This window comes from Otolemur garnettii, unplaced genomic scaffold, assembly GCF_000181295.1.
Source record: "Otolemur garnettii isolate 467f Iridium unplaced genomic scaffold, OtoGar3 scaffold00187, whole genome shotgun sequence".
NCBI classification, from domain to species: domain Eukaryota; kingdom Metazoa; phylum Chordata; class Mammalia; order Primates; family Galagidae; genus Otolemur; species Otolemur garnettii.
Genome location: NW_003852582.1, coordinates 2,528,130 through 2,539,109, shown reverse-complemented (window position 1 = coordinate 2,539,109; position 10,980 = coordinate 2,528,130).

The window sequence follows — 10,980 nt, the reverse complement described above, 5'->3', positions numbered from 1 at the left end:
CTGTGAGCTGTGACGCCACAACACTCTACCAAGGATAATAGAGACTCTGTCTCAAAAAAAAAAAAAAAAAAATTGGGAATCTCCTTAGGAAAGTTATTTCACCTTTCACAGCTTCAGTTGCTTCATTTGTTAAAAGGAGTGATTGCAATGAATGATCTTAAAGTTCCCTTCAAGCACTTCAACTCCTTGCTTTCCCAGACATGTAGTCTAAAAGACAAAGCTACTGGTAAATACTTCTCCTTGAAAACAGACCTCAAATTCCTGGACGTTCCAGGGGTGATTAGCACCCTCAGCTCTTCCTCCCACAACAAAATAGAAACATTTTTAAGGCCTAATCTATCACCGCACCTGGCTTACACTTACCTTTTTTGTAGAAACAAATGTGTCAGTTGGCAACTTGTGAAGCCTCAGAAGCAAAATTAATTTCATGTGTGCTTAGCAAGCTATAGAGAGAGAGGATCAAAGGCGCCACGCGGTGCAGAATATGATTGTCTGTGTCCTGCGTCCTCCCAAGCTGAGCGTTGTCTGTTGGCTGCACGACCCCTGGGAAAACTCTGGTGGTGCAAAAGGAAAGAAAGATTTGGGCAGACATTGCAGAGGAGGTCAGCAAACTTTCATCCAGAGTATGGTCAGAGTAGAAAAAGAAAATGAAAAGTATAAGCAGTTCATAATCAATGGAAAAGAGAAAAACACACTAGAAAGTAACGTTCTGGAGAGGGATTTGTTTCCACGTTAAGTTCAATACCCTTCTGCAATAATGGCATTTTCTTTCCTGTTCACTTTTATAATAAATAATGGTGCAAAAATATTTAAAGGACATCCTTTCCTGGTTAGCCAGTCAGCAAAGCAGGGGTCCACAAACTGTGATAGTCTCCAGAGTCAAGAAGAGCTAACTGCCCTCTACGATTAGCGAGGAAAGTTCAGATCCAGCCGGCGTGAAACCCAGAGGGGGCCCTCCCCCACCCTAGGGACACAGGACAAATCAAGCCCTCCTGTCTTTCTCATGACTTATGTAAGAATATATTTAAACAAAGGAAAAGGAAAAGAAAAAAAGACTTCCATTTAAGGAAAAGAACCCAGGACCCCGGGAGTTCTGACCTCTGTAACTGAAAGCTGAGCTGATTTACGGCGCCTCTGTTTGCATATTTTGTTATCAGTGAAATTGAATTAATCACTCGTGACTTCGCCCACAGATTTACTATAGTCTACATATTTGTGGTTAAAAAAATGGGCACTTTGGAGAGCTAAGTAGGAGTCAGTCAGGGAGATGGATCACAGAAGTCAAAGGGAAAGGTTATTTCTCTCAGATACTTGCTCTGAGCTGTATTTATTTAAGTAATTTGTTTATTCTTTCCTATCATCCATCTCCCTCCAAAAGCTGGAGACTGTACCTGTGGTCTTCACCACTCACTCTCCAGCCCATAGCACATAGTACCAGTGCAGTAAGTCATTCATAAAAGAGGATAAGCACTTTTTATACATCTGTAGGCAGAAAAAATTAAAAGTATAATATGGCTCTTCATTTATAACACCTTTCTTTATAACTGTAGGCAATTTGTTAAAGTTTTCTTTACATCAATCCCACATTTCTCACTAATATTATTCTTGTGTGTTTTGCAGTTATTTTAAATAATGTTCTCTCTCTCTCTCTCTCTCTCTCCTCATTCTCTCATTATATTTTAAAGTTCAAGGCTGCCATATGGGAAAGGTTTTGATTTTAATATATTTCTATTCTGCTCGCACTTAACACACTAAGCCCTCATTAAATCTAATAGTTAGGGGGTTGTTTTCCTTAAATCTCTTGGTGGCAAGATATAAAATCTTATCATCTGCAAATAATAAAATTTTGTCTTTTCCAATGTTCTAAATTGTATTCCTGTTTCATCTTCAATTGTCCTGGCTGCAAACTTGGAAGGACATCAGATGATAATGGTAATAGTGGGTGTTCTAGAATCCATTCATGATTCTAAGGAGAAGGCCTCTGGGGTTTCCTCATTCTGGTTTTCACAACTGGAGCCCAGCAAGCTCTCGTCTGTTCCTTTCCTTTCACTTTACTCATATTACAGGCCACTTAAAATAATCCTAATATAATAATGTAAGTTGTAATAACACCAGAGTGGTTAGCTCTCAAAGCAGTTTCCTTTCCGTCCCTAAACCACAATGCAGGGGTATTCCTTTGCTTTTGTTAAACACACACACAGCGTGTGGTGGGAGGTAGTGAAGCAATGCTGATTCCTCAAGCACTCCAGCACACTGCAGGCGAGGGGCAGTGTCCATAGCTCTGAGAACCCCGAAAGCTCAGGCATAAACATGAGTATTCCCATGGCAAGCCCTCACGATCTCATGAATAAATGGTAGCACCAGTGTGCTTGTCCTAATCAGCATAAGAAGTGAACAGGGTAATTGAAATGATATAAAAATAATTACTCCTGCTTCTGCCCTGACAATGAGTCTGACGAATTCTGATTCTGGCTCCTTTCCTTGGTCCACCCACCCATCTGTGGACAAATTATTTTTTCATTCATTCCCTTTATTTGATTCTCTACAGGTTGAGACTGCCTTTCTAGAGTCTCAGACCTTTTGTGCCTCCTACATACCCTTCCTCCTTTACAGAACCCAGCTCTGCCACCAGCTGCCTCCAGGCAATGAAGACCGCGGTCACAAACACAGCGGACTACCACCCCAGGCACAATGGCACCAGGGCCTGAGTGTGTGGACCCAGCAGCCAACCTGGCCAGGGGTCTTCTCTGGGGAGGCACATGCGGCCCAGACCAGCGGCCCAGCTTCCGCATTGTCAGTGCCATCATGGTGGCCTCTGCACTGTCTTAAAGACTACTCTCAAGACTTCTCTTGGCTTTTCCCAACTATGGCAGCAAGAGAGCCACAGGGGGAGACCTGGGAAGCAGATGACGGTGGCACTTGTTCTTTCCTATCAGCTCGCCCCGGCACTGGCTGTAGAGCCACCACGAACCCAACCCTTGCTCTAGCTTCCTCCACTGCCGGGCACCCTGGTCTGGGGGAGAGGGAGGGAGGTGAGGAGGAGACAATAGTTCCACATCAGTGTTCCAGGACTGGGAGCATAACAAAAGTTGAAAGGTTGCCTTTGTTTCCCCGGCCCCCTCCCTGCTTCTCTCACCCCTCAATGAAAGTCTTAACCAAACTCTATTCTGCCACCAATTCTAGCCCCATTCATCCTAATGCTTGTCCCCAAATCTGTTTACTTTCCTTGCTTGCTTCATTCCAGCCCCCAGCCCTGCCCTAACAGTGTCTACCCCACAACCTGAGCCCTGGCCTCATACTGATAATTACTAATTGTAGCTAACATTAATAAATATTTATATTTATTCACCTATTTCTTTAATCTTTACAGGTACTGAAAGATACCAGTATCTGAAACAGGTATTGTTGTTATTTCCATTTTACAGATGAGAAAACTGAGACTCCAAGAGATTAGGTGACTTGCCCAAGGTCACATAGCTTATAAACAACAGAGCAGAGGTTTGAACCCCAGGTCTGACCTCTGCCCCTGTATCAACACTGAAAGTTAGCTCCCTGTTTTTAATCCTCCCTCAACCTCAGTCCCTGTGGCAGCCTGAGCCCCTTGACAATCCAGTCAAGTCGCCCAGTTCTGCCACCCAAAGACAGAAGGTCCACTCTGCCCACTCTGCCCCCATCTGGGCCTCTCCCAACACACCCTTTCCCCTCCCACCAACAACAGAACCTGAGTTGATAAGTGGTCAACACTAAGCCAGGCCGGGGTAGTCAGCTCATGGAAGCCCGAGACAGCACAGACATCAAAGCAGCCTAGTTGCTGGTAAAAATGAGCTCCAGACATCCAGGACCATGGCACCCAAGGCCCACCTTCCAGGGCTGCGGAAGAGGCTGCCCCATCAAAAGCATTTCTGTGTCTGCAAAAGCCTGTGAAGTCCAAGGAGTGGGCAGTAGAAGAAGGCAGCTGCAGGAAGCACAGAGGCCTGAGGGTTGAGAGTCCACAGGAAAGAGGCCTGGGCAGAGGCTGCTCCTCTCTGTGCACACAGCAATAGTGAAAGTGTTCACCCTCATTCTGGCAGAACCCCTAGCATTGACTTCTCAGAGTTGTGTGCCAGCAACTCCAGACTATTGCCCCACAACTTCCTGGGCCAAATTCTGCTCACCCACATTATATGGCTCACCCAGCAAACAGGCCTAATTTCATTCTTAAATCGACTCACTCAGATCCATCCTGTCTCCACGCATTCCCCACCTCCATGCTCCCAGCTCCCTCTCGAAACACTTCCTGAAACATTCATCAGTGTAAATTATAGTTAATAACAGATGTTCAATTCGCAAGAACTCACAGGAACCAAGCTAACTCATTTAGTTCTTACATTCATAGGAATGTAAGAAGCGAGATCCTAAACTCAGTTGCCTTGGGACAAGCAATGGATATACTGTTTTTAAAAGGTCTGTGTAAGACAACAGTTGCTCATTGCTTTTATTGAAATCAGAATAACCTTGCTTTTAGACATGTTGAGTAGGCAAAAGTAAAACTTCCCCACTGGTTTCTCTAGCCTTTGAGCCAGCAGTTTAAGATCCCCAAATGAAATAGCTCAGCTCAGCCTGGCTATGGGCTTAGAAGGCAAAGCACCAGTATTAAAGAAGCCCCAGTCTGATGCAAAGGGGAATTCCCACCAATTTCCACCACAACACAAAAGACACAGATATGACACAGAACCTTGTAGGCCTAAATTTATGGTCCTCAGTGGTGGGAAGAACCCTATCTAATTCTTTAAATCTCAGTATGGAACATCTCCAAAGAGAAGCAAAATAAAAGAAAATAAAGAAAAAAAGTGAAAGATGCCATCAGAATAATTTCATGTCTATTTCATTATTTCATTAAGACAATGTTCTCCTGCCAATCAGTGGATAGGTAAAGAGAAAAAAATAAAGAACAAATATAAAATATACTCTAGGGAATCCTAACCTGGGGCCATGGAGTCTTTAGTGGATTTCAGAGGGTACATGCATATCTAGGAATTTTATTTGAAATTTTGTGTTTATGCATTTTTCTGGAAAGAAGTTTCCATAGTCACCATCAAGAAGCCCATCTGGGGAAAATAAAACACTAAAATAACTAACTTACAGTAGAAAGAAATATCTTTTATAGTCTAAATGTAACTGTCGGGTGGTCCCTGTGGCTCAGTGAGTAGGGTGTCAGCCCCATATACCAAGGATGGTGAGTTCAAACCCAGCCCTGGCCAAACTGCAACAACAAAAAATAAAAAATAGTTGTTTTAAAATAAATAAATAAATAAATAAATAAATAAATGTAACTGTCCCTCCCTCCTGAAGATAGTGGCCTCTTCCCAATAGAGGAGCTGAGAGAGCAAATAACACCAGGCCTGGCAGCTTACCTGTGAGTCCCTGCCCTTCCTGTACCTACCCAGCAATGCTGGGCCTCACTGAAGTTACAGAAGACCAAGTAAGATCCCACAGCACCCTAGTGAAGCCAAGCTGGGAACATTCAGAAGAGTGCATGATAACAAACATCAATGCCTCAGAGAACCCAGCCCAAGTAGTCTGAAGAATTGCTCAGAAAAGGCTGGAACCACTCAGGAAAGCAGATGGGGACTCTGAAGATTATGGAGGAAGAGAATATGGGTTGGGCTTGCAGGTATAATGAGCACAGATCAGAGGCAGGGCAACAGATTAAAGCAACAGAGACGCTGGGAAGGAGCAGATGGACTGGTCCAGAGCCAAGAAGGAAATGAAAGGCAAGATGAAGGCCATACCACTGAGCATCACTGAGACAGGGGGCTTGGACTTTTATATACATTATGTCAGAGGATTGGGCAGATTCCAATGGGGGAAGAGAACACATGATCAAGCTCTCTAAAAGAGAAGACTAAGACATGAATTTCTAATGAATAGAAAATGAAGAAAGATATGATTACTGAGACAAGAAATTGGCTAGCGCATGGAATGTAAGGTTTAATTTTGAAGGCATATGGTAGATGAATGGCTCAGTCAACAAGGGGCATATAAGACCAGATGAAGGTGTAGAGAAATGGGGGTGACTAGGGGTAAGGGATCCTCCCTACCACACACCTGCAGCCTGCCTGTACAGAGGTCCGCCCCCAGCTCTAGTAAATATTAATATAGAATTACTCTAAGTATGTGTGATGGCCCCAATGTCATCTCTGCCCATACCTCATCTGGGCACCCTTTCCCCAATTAAGGTCAATAATAATAAAGAAAGCCCAGGCAAGGTGGCTCACACTTATAATCCTAGCACTCTGGGAGACTGAGATAGGAGGATTGTTTGAGGCTAAGAGTTCAAGACCAGCCTAAGCAAAAGACAGACCTCCATGTCCACAAAAAATATTAAAAAGTTAGCTGGGTGTGGTGGCTCACACCTGTAGCCCCAGTCACTTGGGAGGTTGAGTGAGACAGGAGGATCACTAGAGTCCTGGAGTTTGAGGTTGCAGTGAGCTTCTACTCAAGCCAAGAAGTTTGAGGTTGAGTGAGCTACAATGACACTGCTGCACTCTGGCCCAGGAGACAGAGCAAAAAATATCTCAAAAATGTAAATGAGGCTGGGCTCATGCCTGTAATCCTAGCACTCTGGGAGGCCAAGGTAGGTGGGTTTCCTGAGCTCAGAAGTTTGAGACTAGCCTGAGTAAGTATAAGAGCTTGTCTCTAAAAAAATAAGCCAGACATTGAGGCAGGCACCTGTAGTCCCAGCTACTCAAGAGGCTGAGATAAGAGGATTGCTCAAGCCCAAGAGTTTGAAGTGCTGTGAGCTATGACACCACCGCACTCTACCAGGAGTGACAAAGTGGTCATATAAATATATATATATTTTTTTTCCCCCAGCAAAAGAAAGTTGGGAAATGGTCAATAAATAGCCCCTTGGTCAGTTCTGGAATGAGTTTTATACCCTGAATCTGGACTGCATACTTTTTCTTGATTTGTTGCAGGAAATCGTAAAATCCCAATGACCATCATGACGGGTTAAATAGATTATGGGTTAGCTATGCTCTGGAATACTATTCAAATACTTAAAAGAATGGACAGCACCCATATGTGCTAATAGAAATGTGTCCAAGATTCCTCGCTAGGTGAAGAAAAGCAAGTTGGTGATTTTATGTATAATATGATCCCACTTGTTTAAAAAAAGTTATACACAAGAATGGTGGCTCACGCCTGTAATCCTAGCACTCTGGAGGCCAAGGTGGGTGGATTGCCTGAATTCACAGGTTCGATACCAGCCTGAGCCAGAGCAAGAACCCGGTCTCTAAAAATAGCTGGGCATTGTGGAGGGTGCCTGCAGTCCCAGCTACTCGGGAGGCTAAGGCAAGAGAATCATGTGAGCCCAAGAGTTTGAGGTTGCAGCAAGCTATGAAGCCATGACACTCTACCAAGTGAGACTCTGTCTTCAAAAAAGTTATACAGGCTGAGACTAATCTTGAACTTCTTGCCTCAGCCTTCCAGAGTGTTAGGAGGGCAGTGGCTCACACCTGTACTCCTAACACTCTGCAAGGCTGAAGGAAGAGGTTCAAGATTAACCTCAGCAAGACTGAGAACCGGTCTATACCAAAAATAGAAAAATTAGCCAGGCATTGTGGCAGGTGCCTGTAGTCCCAGCTACTGGGGAAGCTGAGGCAGGAGGATTTCTTAAGCCCAAATGTTTGAGGTTGCTGTGGGCTAGGGTAAGGTCATGGCATTCTATCCCAAGAAACAGAGTGAGACTCTGTCTCAAATAAATAAATAGATAGACAGTTAGATATGGGCAAATGATCTGAACAGACATTTCTCAAAAGAAAATACACAGGCCAGGTCCAGTGGCTCACACCTATAATCCTAGCACTTTGGAAGGTTAACGCCAGATGATTGCTTGAGGCTGTGAGTTGGAGACCACCCTGAGCAAGATCAAGACCCTGTCTCTACAAAGAAATAGAAAAATTAGGCTGGGCAGATGTGGCTCATTCCTGGAGTCCCAGCTACTCAGGAGGCCGAGGCAAGAGAATCACTTAAGCCCAAGAATTGGAGGTTGCTGTGAGCTGTGACACCACAGTACTTTACCTAGGGTAATATAGTGAGGCTCTGTTTCAAAAAAAAAAAAGAAAGGAAGGAAGGAAATTTAGCCGGGCATGGTGGCATACACATAAAATCCCATCTCCTTGAGAGGTTAGGAGGTAGGAGGATCACTTGAGCCTAAGAGTTTGAAGTTGCAGTGAGCTATGATGATGCTACTGCACCATAACCAGGGCTACAGAGCAAGACCCTGTCTCAAAACAAAACAAAATAAAAAAGACATACAAATGGCAAAAAAATATATGAAAAAGTGTTCAACATCACTAACCATCAGGGAACTGTAAATCAAAACCACAATGAGGTATCATCTTGCCCAAGTTAGGATGGCTACTATCAAAAAGACAAAAAAAAAAAAATGCTGATAAGGATGCAGGCAAAAGTAAACTCTTATACACTGCTGGTGGAAATGTGAGCTAGTGGAGAACTATATGGAAGTTCCTCATAAAACTACAACTAGAACTATCATATATGTAATCCCTCTACTGGGCATTTACTCAAAGGAAAAAGAACCATTATATCAAAGAAGTATCTGTACCCCCATGTTACTGCAGTACTATTCATAATAGCCAAGGTATGGAATCATCCTAGATGTCCAACAATAAATAAATGGACAAAGAAAATACTGTGCATATACACAGTGGGATACCATTCACCCATAAAAAAGAATAAAATACTGTCATTAGTAGCAACTGGAGGACACTATGTTAAATGAAATAAGCTGGGCATGCCCCTCTCGTTGTAAAAGCCAAAAAAAGCTGATCTCAGAGGTGCCCATATCTCAGTGAGTAGGGGCACACATACACCGAGGTTAGGGGGTTCAAACCCAGCCAGAGCCGGCTAAAACAACAATGACAACTGCAACAAAAAAAATACCTGGGCATTGTGGCAGAGACCTGTAGTCCCAGCTACTTGGGAGGCTAAGGCAAGAGAATCACTTAAGCCCAAGAGTTTGAGGTTGCTGTGAGCTGTGATGCCACCGCACTCTACCCAGCGCGACAGCTTTGAGACTCTGTCTCCAAAAAAAACAAAAAAAAGCTGATCTTGTAGAAGGATAAAGAAGAACAGAGGATACTAGAAGCTGGGAAAAGTAGGAGGAAAGGAAGGATAAGGAGAGGTTCATTAAAGGACACAAAGTTACAGCTAGATAGGAGGAATAAGTTCTAGTGTTCTACAGCAGTACATTTTAACTATAGCTAACAATGATATATCATTTCAAACAGCTAGAAGGAGGATAGTGAGTGTTCCCAACACAAAGAAACTGGATATTTGATATGATGTGCTAACTACCCTGATCTGATTACATACATACATTACTTACATACATTATATGTATCAAAATATCACTACGTACCCCATAAATATGCACAATTATTATTTGTCAATTTAAAATTTTTTTAAAGAAATGTTATTTTTCTTTTTCTTTTATTTTTTTTATTTTTTTATTTTTTGCAGTCTTTGGCTGGGGCTGGGTTTGAACCCACCACCTCTAGCATATGGGGCTGGCACCCTACTCCTTTGAGCCACAGGTGCCACCCAGAAATGTTATTTTTCTAACACATATTTTTATAATAACATCTAATGGATTTTTAGTTTTAATGTTTAATACAGTAAAAAATAATCAAGTGGCTTTTATGTTATTGCAGCTTCTCACTGATTTAAAGAATGTAAGGGGGGGTCCTAATAAAAATTTTGAGAACTCACTCATCTACCATTTTTCAGCTGTTTTGCTCACATAAAATATATATTAATTTGAAAGTGTTAATTTATAGCAGCAACTTTATGTGATTGTGTATTTTTTCTTTTTTCTTTTTTAATTTTTTGAGACCAAGTCTCATTTTGTCACCCTGCGTAGAGTGCTATGGCATCATAGCTCACAGCAACCTCAAACTCTTTGGGCTCAAATGATCATCTTGCCTCATTTTTAGTAGAGATGGGGGTCTTACTCTTGGTTAGACTGGTCTTGAACTCCTGAGCTCAAGTAATACACCTGCCTCAGCCTCCCAGAGTGCTAGAATTATAGGCGTGAGCCACTAAGCCTGGCCTGTCATTGTGTATTTTCTAAATCAAAGTATACTAAAAGGAAAATTAAGGCAGTGCCTGTGGCTCAGTGGGTAGGGCACTGGCCCATATACTGAGGGTGGCGGGTTCGAACCCAGTCCTGGCCAACTAAAACAGCAAAGACAACTGCAACAACAACAACAAAAAGCTGGGTGTTGTGGCGGATGCCTGTAGTCCCAGCTACTCGGGAAGCTGCAGCAAGAGAATCACTTAAGCCCAAGAGTTTGAGGTTGCTGTGAGCTGTGACAGCAAGCACTCTACTGAGAGCAACAAAGTGAGACTCTGTCTCAAAAAAAAAAAAACAAATAAAAGGAAAATTATCACATAGATAAAAAATAGGCTTAATCACCACAGAAATAAAATTCATGTCACCACAAGAATAAAATAAAATAAAATAATTAAAATAGGAAAACTGTACTGCACAAATGATCCAGTTTATTCAACAAATCCATAGCGAGAAAAGAAAGGCTAGGAAAATAGAGAAAAGCCTTAAAAGATAAATAAGTCAAATACAGTGCATCTACTAATAAAGACACTGATTCTAACAAACTTACCATAACCAAGTACTATGAGACAACTGGAGAAACTTGGATACTGAGAAGATAATTCATGATAGTAGAGTTACTAATTCTATTTAGGTGTAATACTGGTACTGTGTCTTTCTGATGTCTGGAATTTTTTTCAAAATAGTCCAATGGAGGGTCGGCACCTGTGGCTCAAGTGGCTAAGGTGCCAGCCACATACACCTAAGGTGGCGGGTTTAAATCCAGCCCAGGCCCACCAAACAACAATGACGGCTGCAACCAAAAAAATAGCCAGGCGTTGTGGCAGGCGCCTGTGGTCCCA